This window comes from Mus caroli, chromosome 17, assembly GCF_900094665.2.
Source record: "Mus caroli chromosome 17, CAROLI_EIJ_v1.1, whole genome shotgun sequence".
In the NCBI taxonomy this organism is placed as follows: domain Eukaryota; kingdom Metazoa; phylum Chordata; class Mammalia; order Rodentia; family Muridae; genus Mus; species Mus caroli.
In genome coordinates, this window is record NC_034586.1 from 559,319 (window position 1) to 567,998 (window position 8,680).

An 8,680-nucleotide genomic window follows, 5' to 3' on the forward strand; every position below is an offset into this window, starting at 1 on the left:
AGAGAGAGAGAGAGAGAGAGAGAGAGAGAGAGAGAGAGAGAGAGACCTTGGAACCCTCAGCCCTAATTGGGAATGTCTTCATCAAATCCCTCTCCTCAGAGCTCAGGAAAATCTACAGAAGAGATGAGACAAAGAGAGTATAAGAGCCAGAGGGAATGAAGAATACAAGAAAACAAGGCCCTCTCAGGAGACTGTTGTTTTCTCTTATTATATTTTTATTTTATTTTATTTTATTTTATTTTATTTTATTTTATTTTATTTCATTTCATTTCATTTCATTTCATTTCATTTCATTTCATTTCATTTTATTTTATTATTATCTCTTAGAAGCCTAATGAGAGACAGAAAGGGAGAAGATCTGCATAGTACAGAAGGTGGAGAGGAACTGGGGGGAGTAGAGGGAGAGGAAACCACAGTCACAATATATTTTCAAAAAAGCAAAAAATGTAGGGGAGAGAGAGAGAGAAAGAGAGAGAGAGGGACAGAGAGAGAGGGGGGAGAGAGAGAGACAGAGAGAGAGAGAGACAGAGAGAGACAGAGAGAGAGAGAGAGAGAGACAGAGACAGAGACAGAGAGAGAATGAGAATCAACTAGATAAAAGAATAACGCAAATTCAGTAGCATAAATTTAAGGTCTGTAGCTCTGTGTCCAAAATCTTGGACTCACTCATGAGCTTACAGATTTTAGAGAGCTTGGGCAAGCACCATTTTTCCCACTTCTCTGTCCTTAGCACAAAGAGCTTGGCTCAGTTTCAGTCTCTGGGTCTACTATACCCACTCTGTCTTAGAGCCTTGACATTTCTGATATCCTGGGGTCTCCACTTCACTACAACTAAGGCTATAGCTTCCCTAATGACCTCTGTGTGTGGCCCTGGCACAAACTGTAGGCCTTAGCCTGTTTTCATGGCATCTCTTATTCCTTCAAAATGGCTACTAGGTGGGTGACTCTCACCCAGTGTTAGGTTCAGTTACGGGCTTGAGATTCAGCTGTGCACCACAGCATCTGTGGGCTGACCCTGAGGAAATACTTCCAAGATATCACCCGAATGGTGCCCACCCACTGAAATCTGATTCATCACAGCGGACTCGGTAGCCCCAGAGGGCCAGCGTCCACTGTCTTAGTGAATTGTGTTTGGTTTTTACCTCAGTGGAACCACAGCTCTTTTTTGACAATCTTGGTTGTTTCTTCACCTCCAACATGACAACGTTCACAATTTTTAGCCAAATTATCACACCAAAAACCTACCACCTAGTTATTAATTACACTCTTGCCATCTTCTAAAACCTCATGAGCAATGAGTCCACAATTCACGTTTCTCCCAGTAGCTTCTTCTAAGCTTAGATTCATTAAGCTTGGAGCACTCATTGACTTTGTTAGCCTGGTATTCCAAAAATAATCATTGAAACAACAACAACAATAAAAACTCGTATCAGAGCCTGCTTTGACTTTTCTCACTTGAAAAGATGCCTGCATCTTAACTTTCTTCACATTCTAATCTTTTTTTTTTTTTAGATAGAAATCTTCCTGTCCTTGCTTTCACAGGGCATAGCAGTGTGCCAGTATCCTTCGAGTTTGTGAGGCCTTTCATGCCTCATGCCTTTGCTTCCTTGTTGTTGCCTTGTGAGCTGCCCCCCATGCCCTATAACTGACTTGTAGGGACACTGGCCTCTTTGGTGCAAGAGGCAATGAAGAGAAAATGCATTGGCCCTGTAGAAGCGCTTCAGGCAGACAAAGGAAAGAGGAGACTTTGAACAGAAGAAAGGGCTATTTACTTCAACTCTCTTTCATGTTTCTGATGGTGGGGACACTTACTGTGAAGAGACATCAGAATTCCACCCCTGTATTTGGCCCAGGAGAAAGGACACAGACACTGGAAGAACAAATGTCCCAAACAATGGGCTGCGAAGCTGTGATCTGTGCCTTCTCCACCTTAGTCTCCAAAAGTAAAACAAACCTAAAATCAGCTCCCTGCACAAAGCTTGGCTTTGAGAACTCGAGGTGGATATTAGAGGTCTAAAATACCCAAGGTTAAAAGATTTTAGTAAGCAGAAAGTCGGTAAAATAAAGTTTTGAACTTCTGTGGCAACAAGAGCTACCCTACATTTTTGGAGAGACAGTGTAGGTTCAGGTGTTAGAGGAATTCATTCTGAGATCACACAGTTCTCTGTGCACATGGCCTGGATCAGGTTTTCATGGTTCTATCTTTTGTTGGCACTTATGGTCTGATCCAACTCCTATGTCTGGGTCTGAGCTACATACATAATGATATAGCCTGTCCTGTCTCAACTCCTTTCCATGTCCCAAAGCCCAGGCTCCTCTGTAAAGGTTCCCAAGTAACACTTGTGTAATGGTCAGAATGATCCAGAGTAAGAAGGAGAGAGAACTTTGCAAAAGAAAAATTATAAACAAAAATAAAATAAGAAGGGAAAAACTGCTAATTTATCTTTCCAGGACATACCATCTCAGAAGTCCACACAACAGCCCAGTTACATTCATAACATGTGATTCTTTAGGCCCCAAGTTGGTTAGCCATGAATGAGTGGGAGAAATATTTGTTTATAACCTGATACAAAGAAGGGGAGTATCCAGGAGGACACAGAAGCACGACACTGCCACTAAACACAATGGGACCTCAGGTTTTGTGTCCTGGCCTGGGATCCTGGCTTCACCATGTAGGTGCTGTGGAACTGGGGCTAGCTGTGTAGCTAAAGCCTCTTTTACTGTGTAATAAATGTCCATAAACATAGTATCATTCATGATGTTTCTGTGAAAGTAGAGAGTATAAGCCTGTGAGCACCTTCTCAGTGTCTGAGGGAAGCTGTAGCTGCTAAGATGGTTGCCACTATTGGTAGTCTCTTCCTGTCATTTGAGAAATGAGCAGAGTAGGTATAAGGCATTTATACCTCAGAGCAGACAGGCACACTGGCCTTTCTTGGTCTTTTTCTCATTATCTAATAAATAATTTTAGAGATGGAGCCATTGAGAGGAGGCAAAGCCTTATTTTTGAATCTTAGAATTGAAACTTTGGTATGAATCCAATGACTTTTTCAAGACTATCCCTTCACTAGGGAAAGTGGACCCCAGGCTGCTTGTGTGCTAAATCTCTGTGGCAGCATTCCACAGGGGGCCTTGATCTTGGTACTTTGGCCATGGCCTCTTCCCAAGGAGCAGAGCAGTATGTGACCTGCTTCCATCTGACAGTACACCTCTGTCTCTTCACTGAGCATATGACATAGAACAAAGAGAAGCTCCATGCCAGGTCTAGGATGGATATTCTGCATAGTGACAATTGTGAGCAATAAGAACGTTTATCCCTGGAAAGATAGAGACTGCAATGCCATTTAGAAAATGTTCCATCTCCCCAGTAAATAGCTGCTATTTTTTCCCAGGTTCTATTCTGCTGTTGTTACTGTCAGAGCAATCCTGAATGAATATAACAGAGACAAAAAAAAAAAAAAACTTAAAAAGTTCTTATTTACAAGACTTTCCAACATGAAAAATGTACTGCTTTAAAGCAATAAAATTATAAAATTATTTTTATGGTATACTGCAAATAAGACTGAGATCGGCTATTGTAAATCATTTTTCACTCCAAGATTCTTTTTCTTAAGGCTTCTATTCTGCATGTTATCCATCTAAGAACTTTATTACTAGTTTGTCATCTGATCCGTGACTAGACATCTTTGTGACTACTGTAATTATAGTTATTAATCCTTACTGAAGCATTCACCAATGATTATCTTGATGATGGACTAATATTCTATGGACTACTTAAATAAAATGAGATACAGCTGGGTGCGGTGGCACATACTTTTAATACAAATGGTACAATTGCCTCTCTCTCCTTGGTGTACACACACACACACACACACACACACACACACACACACACACACACACACACACACAGAGGCATTCCATCCATGTACAGGTCTGCCCTTGGCAGTCAGAGACAGGTAGATTTCTGTGGGTTTGAGCCAGTCTGGTCTACATATTGAGGCCCTGTCTCAATGCAAAAATAAAAACAAAAAGTAAAATGAAGGAGATTGTTAGATAGTGATACTGCAGAGCTTCAAGCCATGGTATAATGGATGTCCAAAGCAAAGCAAACCTTACAGCTCCCTCTCTCGTATATGTTAAAAACAAACAAACAAACAAACAAACAAACAAAACCCAGCTACTCCATCTACTATGTGAAGGTAATGAAAAGTAATGGTTTTGTGACAAGCTTCAGGAAGACTCCTTGGGGACTTCCTGGGCTATATTTAATTTGAGAACTGAGATCAATAAAGGGAGCTTTTAAAAGATATTTTATTTAATTCTTTTCTTATACAAGGAGAATAATCACCAAAGCTTGCAAGTGTGATAAATCAAGGCACTGCAAGGGTCAGGGCCACCACCTTCCCATGGGACAAGAGTAAGGCCTAGTGGGCACTGGAGTCTTTTGAGGCCACCTAATGAAAGTGGGGCTCCTACACAGGCTTATGACAAGCAAACATGGCTTCAGCCACCCTGCTCAATTGATTGTTGATTTCTGTGGCTGGGAGAGGTGATCAATTTCAGGGGTAGCCAGAGCTCCAGTGTGAGGGAGAGTGCAAGTAAATAATTTCTCAAAGTAAACGGATTAAATTAAATGCATTTTTCATTCATTAGGAAAGGGAGCAGGCCCCTCTTTGTTTTATTAATATCTTTAAGCAGAGTATGGATTTTTGTCTTTCTTGGCGTTCTTGCCTTGCTCCCACTGGCCTGTGCTGTCTTTTTATTTGAATTATCTGTTTATTATATTAGGTTAGGAACCCAAAGGCCATTTTGCACAGGACACACTATAAATACCCATTATCACTGTTATCTATTATTGAGCTGATGAAGAGAGACAATTATGAAGGAATTAGATTATCTCAGCTTTTCTATAATCTATTTTATTGTATTCAGAAGATTACATATGCAGTTAAGAAAATGAACCAAATCTCCCAGTTGGCACTTCCCTCAGAGCCGTCTACACTGAGGTGATATTAAGAGAACTAAAATGTGTAAGCCAATATATTTATGTCAGCAGCCTCCCCCCTCCCCATTCACATACACACACCTATTTCATTCATCATCTTGACAGTTTGCACAAGCAAACTGTCCTAAGTTTTTTCAAGAGTTCTTCTCACAAATCGGGTGTGATGTAGAATTAATCACAGGCAGTAACTGGGAGTCGGAAAACTTTTACCACTGCAGGGCCTTTATACTCTTAGCACGCGGCTTACTCCACGTTGCACCAGAGCCGTCTTTCCAGCTCTCATCCCTTCCCTCACCTTACAGGGCCACTGCTCCTGTCTCCCTTTAACCTAGTGACGGCTATGCTTCTGTGCTAAAAATAGCTCTTCAACGCACAACAACTTTTATTTTCACTTCTTTCAAGCAATTCTCCATTATGCTTAAGGGTAATTTTTTTCCTTAGGTAATTTGTCCCTTCCTATTTACTCTCTGTCTTTTTATTTTAAATCATCATATTCATTACCACCACCACCACCACTAGCACCCCCATCATCATCATGTGTGTCCATGTGCTGGGTGTTTGTGTGTATGAGTGCAGATGCCTGGGTATATGTAGAGGTCAGAGAACAATCTTAGGTCAGGTTTTCACCTTCCAGTTTGTTTACTATCAGGGTCTTTTTTTGTTGGTCGTGTTGTAGTACCATGAAAGGCAGCCTGGTTGAGCTAAGGCTAGACAGCTGTAAGGTGAGGGAAGAGAAGGCTCTGGGGCAACGTGGAGTAAGCCGTGTGCTAAGCATGGCGATCTTGAAAGCGTTTCTTCACCCAGCTCCTGGGAACCAGGCTCCTGCCATGACAATAAATGCCTTAAAACCATGGACTACCTCTTTGCAATGGGATCCGTTGTGGGGAACAATGGAAAAGGCCTTTGCTTAAAGAGCCACTGTGTAACTTCCTGTAGAATGCCTCTCTGTGTCCCCAGTCATGGCCGCTAAGCCAAACTCAAGCCAGCTGTGACCGACAAGCCAAGGACTCTCTCCCCAAGGGACCCAGCTGGAGCTCCCCTTTACCCTTTGGCCCCCACTCTGTTCTCAGTTCCAGCCTGAGGGCCCCCACTCTGTTCTCAGCTCTTCCACAGCATCTAGCAGCGCCTAAGTGTCAGAGAGCCTGAGAACCAGACAGCCCTGGCTTTGTCTTGTTGTCCCTCTCCTCAGATTGCTCTCCCCCACCCCAAGAGCTGTTGATACCCGACTGGCAACAGTTTGGGGTAAGGGCAGTCAAAACTCCTGCATCCCACCTCCCCAAGTAGCAGAGTCCTGTGGCAGAGTGGACATGGGACCCACTAACCCTACAACTACGTACTCCAGGCTAGCTTCCAAGGAATCTGCCATCTCTATCTCCCATCTCACAGTAGGAACAATGGGATTACAGACACTTGTGACAAGGATTGGATTTCTGGGGCCCTGGGAGCTCAAACCCAAGTCCTCATACCTGTGTGGCAAACACTTTGTTCTCCACATCATCTTCCCAACCAACTTTATATCTTGAAATACCAAGACAGAAAATTATTTTAAAATGTTTGCTTTAAATAGACAGTGCTTCTTTATATCAGTCAAAGAAACAACCTCCATCTTTTCTGGTTAGGAGTCTGTCTTTCCCTAGAAGGACTTTAGAATTACACAGCAAAGGAGAAGAGTAAGGAAGCTACTGTGTAGCTGGACGTAGTGACGTATACCTGGAATCTTAGCACTTAAGAGGCAGAGGCAAAATGATTGCTGGATGCTTGGGGCCAGCCTGGGCCATGTAGTGAGTTCCAGACCAATCTGGACTACAGGGATAAGCCCTGTCTCAAAAAAAAAATGGACTAAGGAAGAAGAAGAGGAAGAAGAGGATGAAGAGGAAGAAGAGGAGGAGGAGGAAGAGGGGAAGGAGAAGATATTGTGTACAGCAGTAACACTGGCAAAAAGCTGCAGCAGCCTCCCTCTGCTGTGCAGTTACAACTCCAGGCTTGAACATAGAAATATGTATGCCAGATTTTTTTTGTATCCATAGGAGAAAAATTCTACTTAATCGAAGTTGACAATTTACACTGAAAATTTCAGCTCTGAGTTTCTATGCTGTTTCTCTCTTCCTGTAATGCATGATAGAAATCTGGAAGCTGTGGCCTAGACCTAAAATTGTGAAGATGCTGTTAGATAAATACACACCACTTTGCTCTGCTGCACTTTCAAAATTATATAGATGCTGACAGTTCAGTGGAAGGAATAGTATTTATATCTCAAAAGCATGTAGACAGCTGTGACAAATATTAGTTGCATAAGCCTGATGATAGCTGCACGCACACACACACACACACAAAGCTGCTTCAAAGAGCAGAAACATCTTAACCCTGTGACCAGGCAGGCCAACCCTTAGGATTTAGGTATTAAGTATAATTTTTCAGCCTAACCTTTGAATAGTATGAGAATGCCACTTCTTTTAACAGAGACTATTGAAGCGGAAATCAGAATCGCACACTCTGGTGCTGACTCAGTGGCTCACTGGTGCAGATATGCACTACATATCTACTAATGAAGAGGATAGGATGGTTTTAAAGACCTCACAGTGTGTTCAGAGTAATAAGATGCTTTATGGATGCTAATACAAGGAAGGGAGCTAGCTGAAACAGTAGCACAGTGCAAAGGAAGGGAGGTGAAAAGCAGAGAAGTTATTTTAAGTCAGCTCTTGACTGGGTTCCAATACAGATGTGAGAGACATGTTAGCCCAAGAGAATCTGGCTTATAGTAGGTGCTGAATATATGTTGTGTGAATGGGCAAGTGAAAGTGAGGCTCACAGGCTATACCATCTCTGTGAGAAGCATGATGTGACTCGAGTGTCATGGAAATGGGGAGGCAGTAAGACCCCTATACAGGTGGGTTTTCCTTGGTAGACTAAAAGGTCAAGATGAACAAGGCCTCACTCTGAGATTCAAACCTACAGTTTAAAGCTATTCTGCTTTGCTAAACTGGCTGTGAAGGAAAGAAAGGCTTGGGGCCACTGGGGTGGCTCGGTGGGTGAAAGTGTTTGTGGTATAGGTCTTATGATCTTTTGATTCCTGGGACCCATGGTGGATACAGATAACCAACTCTCAATAGCTGCTCTCTGACTGCCACATGCATGCTGTGGCACCACCCCCATCATAATACAATAATAATAAATAACAATTAAAAATGAGTGGCTTGGGTACCAAAAGGATCCAAATCCTAATTCTACTGTCCACCTGTCCTCTGTGTTTCATGTCCTCCATTGGTAAAGTGAGGGTCTTAGTTATTTTAATCAAGACAGCCTAATCTATTATTCTTGTTAGCTTTGAGATTGATGTTTATTTTGTCCTCTGTAAAATGGAAATAAAGGAAATAAAGAGAAATTACTTAAAAAATTGTGATTATAAAATATGTACAATGTCCAGCTCTATACTGTCTGGGAAGAAAATCCTTAGTAACTGTAGATTGGTTCTGGTAGTTACTAGCCCCACAGTAATTCTGCATTTCATAGTATTGGTCTTCTTCTCTCTTCTCCTTCTTCTTCTCTCTTCTCCTTCTTCTCTCTTCTTCTTCTTCTTCTTCTTCTTCTTCTTCTTCTTCTTCTTCTTCTTCTTCTTCTTCTTTTCTTCTTCCTCTTTTCCTCTTTTCCTCTTCCTCCCCCTTCTCCCCCCCCTCC

At 42.1% G+C, this 8,680-nt stretch overlaps 1 protein-coding gene across 1 annotated transcript in view; it reads right to left on the reverse strand.

Annotated features, from left to right (window-relative positions):
- Nucleotides 1-8,680, reverse strand: part of Nox3 (NADPH oxidase 3) — a 58,206-nt gene that overhangs the window by 15,695 nt on the left and 33,831 nt on the right. The window lies entirely within an intron of this gene.